Source organism: Ascaphus truei, chromosome 17, assembly GCF_040206685.1.
Source record: "Ascaphus truei isolate aAscTru1 chromosome 17, aAscTru1.hap1, whole genome shotgun sequence".
In the NCBI taxonomy this organism is placed as follows: Eukaryota; Metazoa; Chordata; class Amphibia; order Anura; family Ascaphidae; genus Ascaphus; species Ascaphus truei.
Window position 1 is genome coordinate 18,371,153 of NC_134499.1, and position 8,123 is coordinate 18,379,275.

Genomic DNA, 8,123 nt, shown 5'->3' on the forward strand with positions numbered 1-8,123 from the left:
CTGGGTTGGTGTCCATGGGGTGCACCCTCTGGCGGGTTCCAGTGACCGCTGTGTCCTGGAATAGAGGGGCTGGTTCCCTGGGACCCCTCTATGACAGCACTTACCATATTAGTTTACGCAAGAGGCTTTTCTACCTGACTGATGAGCCAGGTGGAGACTGGCTAATGGTCTCTAGCTGCTATTAACCAGCTCCCTGCTGGACTATTCATCCATTCCAGATACAGACTTCCTATTGGGATGTGACTGCTTTTAATAAAGGTCAAGCTCTTCATTACCCCTACCTGTCAGTAATACATTGGTATTATGAGTATGAGTATATATATATATATATATGTATATATATATATATATATACATATATATATACATATATATATATATATATACATATATAAAGCAGAAAATAGCCGTGTTAGTCCAGTTGAGATATAACTCTCGAAAGCTTGTCCTATGACATAAATTGTTAGTCCAATAAAAAAGGTATCACCTAATACTGAAGAACTAATTTATTCTGCACTATATACATATATATACACAGTGGTCGACAAATCACCCAAAAATTTACTCGCCAAACAAAAAAATCTACTCGCCACCTTGCCCCGCCCTAGTCCCGTCCCCAGCCCCTAGTCCCGCCCCCAGCCCCGCCCTAGTCCCGCCCCCAGCCCCACAATAGTCCCGCCCCCAGCCCCTAGTCCCGCTTAAAATGGTTTTTAAATAAATTCCTAGCAAGAACAACATTCGTTTTTTGACATAAGTTTATTTATTGTATTACATTATACTACAATTAGTCCTTGTTAAGTGTGTGTGTGTGTGTGTAAATGTCGGATTTAGACAAAAAAGCCAGATGTGAATGACTAGTTTCTAGCACCCTTTAACCAGGGTGTGTGTGTGTGTGTATATATATATATATATATATATATATATATATATATATATATATATATATATATATATATATATATATATATATATATATATATATATATATATATATATATATATATATATATATATATATATATATATATATATATATATATATAGTGGTGCCATCGCTGTCCTCTAGGGGCTGAATAGTGCAGTTATAGGATTTTGCAGCTCTCATTGAGTTAATCCTCTCTGGCTTGGCTGGTCACCTGCTGGCTAATTAATCAGGAGGTGCCTTAAAATCATGGAAGCAGCAAGGCACTGAGAGACAGTTTTTCCCAGAGAAGGGATGAGACAGAGGAACTCCCCAGCTAATGGAGGCTGTTAAAAGAAGTCTGAGAGACACTGCTGAGAGAGCTGTGCTGAAGCAGTGACATCGCCGGTTGGACTTACAGATAAGCTAAACCCTTATTTTTGGTATTCAGAGACTTTATGTGTGGGGCAATAATATCTGTTTGGGGGTGGAATGAGCTTAGCTATCCATCCGGGTTAGTAAGGGTTGCTGCTGAAATGTGTAGTGAGCTTTCCTAATGGAAATAGGATTTGATTTTATTATTTGGTTTTTCTCAAGGGGGTGAGAAAGGTCCTATTCCAGGACCGAAACGTCGGATTGGGTGACTTATCTTTTTTATTCAGATGCCCAATACAGTTTTTCATGATTACTGAACCGAGTGCAGTCTTTCTTTACCGGACGAGAGAATGGTAATGTTGTTTTTCTATTATTTGAGACTAGCACCTGTCTATATGAACCAGTACATTGAGTGCAAGCTGTGATGTTTGTTTATATATATATATATATATATATATATATATACCTGGTTCCAGCACTACGGGTTAATGTTGTTTTCAGGAGAAATGTTGCAAAGCTTGTCTGTGACCTTTCCCTGTAACAGTTTTCATGTAACCAAAGTTATGTTGCATTTTAAACAACAAATCAGGGGCTGGGGAATATTGACCGCACCTGGCCTTGAATGTTTCAATGTTGGGGCATATGGTATAAAAAGGTGGGGAGGGAGACGCCTAGCTCAGCTCCAGCTCTGGTTATGAGTTCCAGCTGCAGATTCAGAGCTGCCAGTGCTGGTCCAAGACCTGAAAACCAGTCCATGAAAGCACTGTGAAGAAAGAACAGGGGAAATCTCTGCAACGGGGACCCTGCAACTAGTTCTGCAGCGTATCCCCAGTTGGGTATGTGTTGTCTGTTTATCTGTAGTATAGTTATGGATATTTCTCTTTCAATTAATTAATTTTAGAAACTCTTGTGTTTCTGTCTGGCTAATTGATCCCTGGTGTGATAGTCCTGATCTGTCGTGACAGCCTTCTTCTGGGGTCCTAACTTAGAGGAGCACTGTCCCTATCTACCACATAATAAAGCAGGAGGGCCTGGTCTGTGCTATTACTTTATGAACATCCCTATGATCTCCCCGAGACTCCTCTCTTCTTGCTCTCCGGGAACCTGAACTTCCAGACCCTTCCCCCTATCTTTTATATCCCTTCTGACATCAGTATCCCCATGGCAACACAGGGTTGGCCCAACCCACACTATTCCGCTATTATCTCCTCACAGCAATCTCATAACCACATTGCGGGGGGGGTTACACTTACAGTGCATCTGTTCTCAGACATGCTATTAAAGTTCCTTAACCCAGTGGTGTGCAAACTGGGGGGTGTGCCCTCAGATTAACTCCAGGGGCGCGGGGTTTACAGAGGCCCCGCGTGCTGCCTGAAGGCACTTAAATTAAGTGCCGGGGAAGTGGCGAAGGCCTCTGTAAACTGCACTTACCGTGGTTCAGCTGGCATCTGGAGACGCGTCGCCATGGCAATGTCAGACGCTCGGCATAGGACAAAGTGAGGGAGAGGCCTGCAACTTGGGGAGAGCCGGGACCAGGCGGTCACGAGAGGTCCAGCCCAACTGCTTTGTCCCCTGCTGCTAGCGGGCCCGACCAGAGAGGCCTGACACCCAAGCTAAGGGTTTATATGTAGTGGTCGACAAATCACCAAAAAATCTACTCGCCGAACAAAAAAATCTACTCGCCACCTAGTACCAAACGTGTGCTTCTTGGGCCAATAGGAGCTCGCCACGATGTTAAATCCACTCGCCCGGGGCGCGCAAATGTATAGGTTTGTCGAACACTGTGTATTGGGGTTTTTTCTATGTATTGTTTTTTATATATATTAAGTGTTTTTTTTCTATGCATTAAGTTTTCTTTCTATGTATTGTTTTTTTTTTTGTTGATATGTATTATTTAAAAAAAAATTAATTGGGGGGGGTGGGGCAATTTGTATATATTTGTGGGTGTGAGGATTTGTTTGTATGTATTTAGAGGGGTCGGATATTTTGGTATGTATTTTGTGGGGGGGGAATTGTGTGAGGGAGAAGGAATGAGTGTGAGGAGGGATTGAGAGGGTGGGGGGAGTGAGGGAGGGAGCAAGAGTGGGATGCAGGGGAGAAAATACATGTGAGGCAGGGGGGCAGGGATTGAGTGAGAGTGGGGTATTTAATGAAGGTTGGGAGAGGTGAGACGGAGGGGAGAACAAAAAATGGGAAGAGGGAGGTAAATAGAGGGGGCTCGCGAGGTATGAAATGGGGGGAGGGGAATCGCAAGACTGCCGACATTGGAGGGCCCCGGTCACATGCATGTGAAATCCGTGCCACCCAAACACTAGCACACGGAGCCCCCCTCACCGGCATGCGTATCCCGTGTCCTGCACTGGCACGTGGGCATGCTGCGCCCCCTAGAACCCGCACTGGCATGTGGGCACGCCGAGCCCTCCCCCCGCACATACTCACACATTGGCTTTAAAGGGAGTCCCTGTACAGTTTAGGACTTGATTCAGAACCTGGCACCTGCCTCTAGGGCAGGACTGGCACAGATACACAGCCTGGCACCTCTAGGGCTGGACTGGCACAGATACACAGCTTGGCACCTCTAGGGCAGGACTGGCACAGATACACAGCATGGCACCTCTAGGGCAGGACTGGCACAGATACACATCTTGGCACCTCTAGGGCAGGACTGGCACAGATACACAGCATGGTACCTCAAGGGCAGGACTGGTGCAGGTACACTTCTGGCACTGCTAGGGCAGGACTGGCACAGATACAGTGGCGACCAACTTTATTCTAACTCGGCTAGTTCCGCGAATTTCAGAATATCCCGGTGATGTGCGGTTTTGTATCGTTTTCGCCCGGAGTGTATTGCGTTATTTTCCCGGCTGTGATTTAAGCATTTTATTCCCGCTGGCTGCAATACTGCAATGCCGTGTAAAAACGCATGGGGGCGTTTGCGAGCTGTTGTCTTTGAAGCCGTCCCCTATAACCCCTAACATACAGTACTGTACACATACAGTACTGTATATGCACATCAATGATACTAGGGGCCGGCGGGGGCGAGATGTGTTTTCAGCAGAGAGAGATCCGCTGCTCTCTCTGCGCAAACATCGGCACATTAAAAATTATTTAAAATACATTTTTATTCATAGTGTAGATGTGCAGAGGGTCTCCGGAGCTGAACCGCGTTGGTTTCAGGTCCGGGGACCCTCTGCTTCCCGAAATACAGACCCCTTTATGAGGTGCCGGTATCCCTCTGCATTTAAAGGACTTGCGGGGGGGTTGCGGGTGCACTTAACCCCTTCACGACCGTAGCAGTTAATACCGCTACGGTCATGAAGGGGTTAACCCCTCCCGCTATCCCCCTGCAAGCCCTAAACAACCACAGTTGGGGCTAATACCCCCTTCACCCATCCCCACTACCCACAATAAAAAAAACTCACACACAGCAGCCGCCCAAAAAATAAATAAATATAAATAAATAAATGAATATAAATAAATTTAAAATACATTTTAATTCATAGTGTAGATGTGCAGGGGGTCTCCGGAGCTGAACCGCGTTGGTTTCAGGTCCGGGGACCCCTTGCTTCCCGAGATACAGACCCCTTTATGAGGTGCCGGTATCCCTCTGCATTTGAAGGTCCCGATCACGTGACCGCGGCATGTAAACCAAGCAGAGGGATAACGGCACCCCCTAAAGGGGTCTGTATCTCGGGGAGCAGGGGGTCCCCGGACCTAAAACCACAGCGGTTCAGCTCCGGAGACCCTCTGCATATCTACAGTATGAATAAAACACACACATCAATAAAGAATCGTTCCTTACCTTTGCGGCTATGTGCTATGGTAACGAAGCAGCATGAATGTATTTTTAATAATATTGTACAGTGAGCAGGGGGTTCCCTGAGCCAGAAATAAAAACTCAGGGGACCCCCTGCTCCTGCACAATATTATAAAAAATACAGAAATGCTGCTTCATTACCATAGCTGATAGCCGCTAAGGCAATGAAGGGGTTAACCCACCGTGCCCGCTTTATTGTGGGTAGCGGGGGTGGGTAAAGGGGGTATTTGGCCCTTGGTGCGAGTTTAGGACTTGCGGGGGGGTTGCGGGTGCACTTAACCCCTTCACGACCGTAGCAGTTAATACCGCTACGGTCATGAAGGGGTTAACCCCTCCCGCTATCCCCCTGCAAGCCCTAAACAACCACAGTTGGGGCTAATACCCCCTTCACCCATCCCCACTACCCACAATAAAAAAAACTCACACACAGCAGCCGCCCAAAAAATAAATAAATATAAATAAATAAATGAATATAAATAAATTTAAAATACATTTTAATTCATAGTGTAGATGTGCAGGGGGTCTCCGGAGCTGAACCGCGTTGGTTTCAGGTCCGGGGACCCCTTGCTTCCCGAGATACAGACCCCTTTATGAGGTGCCGGTATCCCTCTGCATTTGAAGGTCCCGATCACGTGACCGCGGAATGTAAACCAAGCAGAGGGATACCGGCACCCCCTAAAGGGGCCTGTATCTCAGGGAGCAGGGGGTCCCTGGACCTAAAACCATAGCGGTTCAGCTCCGGAGACCCTCTGCACATCTACAGTATAAATAAAACACACACATCAATAAAGAATCGTTCCTTACCTTTGCGGTTATGTGCTATGGTAACAAAGCAGCATTTCTGTATTTTTAATAATATTGTACAGTGAGCAGGGGGTTCCCTGAGCCAGAAATCAAAGCTCAGGGGACCCCCTGCTCCTGCACAATATTATTAAAAATACAGAAATGCTGCTTCATTACCATAGCTGATAGCCGCTAAGGCAATGAAGGGTTAAGGCAGAATAGCATGTTTATTGGGGACATTTGCCCCCAATAAACATTGCAATAAACAACATACAGTACACCCCCTGTGTATTTAAAATACATAAACAATAAATACATTAAATACATATTTTTAATGTGTGTGTTAAACCTCCCTGCCTTGACTGTAATCTATGTAAAGCCCCCTCCCCCATTGTGTCTGTTAAGCTTCCCTGCCTGTGTTACTGTGAGTGCAGTGTATGTAAATGTGGGGAGGGGGAGGGGGATCCCAATGTCCATACACTATAATGCAGCGTCTCACTGCCAATGACCCACCCGTGAGACCTAACCACCCTCACCCACTAACCACAAGGGAGGCCTACCCACATACCGTTGCCCCCCCCCCTCCACCACCCCATCCTGCCCATGGCCCCTCCGCTGCTGCAAAACAGAGACAAAAATTAAAACATCCAAAGTAATGTCCCCTAACCCCTCAATCACCATAGCGGTTATTAACCGCTACAGTCATTAAGGGGTTAACCCACCCTCACCCACCACTCGGGATGCCTACATACCCTCCCACACTAACCCCCCACCCTGTCAGGCCTAACCACCCTCACCCACTACCCACAAGGGAGGCCTACCCACATACCATTGGGGAACCCCCCCCCCACCCCCAGTACCCACAATAAAAACAATACACAGCCCCACAATAAGCATCATTATATTTATTAAATACATTACCCACCCCCTGTGCCCCCCCATAAATACAAGATTTATCCTTTTACAAACAGGGTTCATAATGCAGCCCCACGCGAGTCCCTGGTGGGCTGGCGGGGCACCTGACAGACCTACAGGGTACCAGCAGCCCTTTTTAAACAGGTTCTGGAGGCCTGCTGGTGGGTCCCGCCAAGCGCCATGGCCCCCAGATGGTCTCCTTGGGTCACCGTGGGCCACAATTGGGTCCCCACGGTAGGCCTGCGGATGTCTGGGAGCCCCGGGTCAGACCCACAGGTGTCTGCGGGGTCTCGGGTGGTTCCCACGGGGGTCTGGAGAACTCACAAGTGCTCACTACGGGTCCGCGGTGCCCCCACAGAAGTGGGACCACACATCATCATCCCCGCACCATGGGTCGGCGGTGCCCCCACAGAAGTGGGACTACACAGCTTCATCCCCGCATATTACGGGTCGGCGGTGCCCCCACAGATGTGAGGCCACTGCTTCATCCCCGCATGTGTCACCCGTGGAACCACCAGCCTGATATCCGTGGGATACCCGAGGAGACCCACAGGTGGTCTCCAGAGGTCCCACGCAGAACCACGGAACAAACCCTGAATGTAAAAAAAATAAACCTGGCCTATACATTCAATACATAACCCCCCCCCCCCCCAACACCTACAGTACAATAATGTGCAAAATAACTATTATCCAGATATGGATAATAGATTAATTGCCCATTATTAAAAACATTAACTAGCATATTCAAATAAATAAAGTACTACTGACCTCATCAATAAGAAGTCTCCGTCGCCAGCGACATCCTTGTCTTGCCCACAAAATACATAGCAAATACAAAGCCAATACATTGCAAGTACATTCAGATATCAATTAACCCCTTAAACACCTTATCAGATAATAACCGCAAAGGTAATTAAGGGGTTAAGCCACACTGGCCCGATACCCACCCTTCACCCATGAATTTGTACAGTGGCTTCATCATGCAACTATATATACAGTGTGTGTGTGTATATATAGATATAGATATAGATATAGATATATACATACAATGTATACACACACATGATGAACCAATATACAAATAAATGTAGAAGGGTTATCAAAACCATACTGTACTACAAATAACACTTCTCCATACAGACACACTGCATTACAATGAATTTCCTTTAATAATCCTAACTGATCTTACAATCTAAATCATCAAATGCCAATGAAAAACCTCACATTCCAATCAATACATTGCATTTACATTGTATAAATGATGCATAAAATCTATGCACCATATACATTCTGCAAATGAATGTTAACAATATCATTGCAAGCAAAATACAA

The 8,123-nt window shown here is 46.3% G+C and overlaps 1 protein-coding gene across 2 annotated transcripts in view; it reads left to right on the forward strand.

Annotated features, from left to right (window-relative positions):
• The first annotated feature begins 1,946 nt into the window (after positions 1–1,946).
• The window catches only part of LOC142468056 (macrophage-stimulating protein receptor-like), a 37,075-nt gene continuing 30,898 nt past the window's right edge, over positions 1,947–8,123 (forward strand). For both annotated transcript variants that reach the window (XM_075574140.1, XM_075574141.1), the window contains exon 1: positions 1,947–2,112. The gene's annotated coding sequence lies outside the window, so the exon portion shown is untranslated. The remainder of the gene's footprint in view (positions 2,113–8,123) is intronic.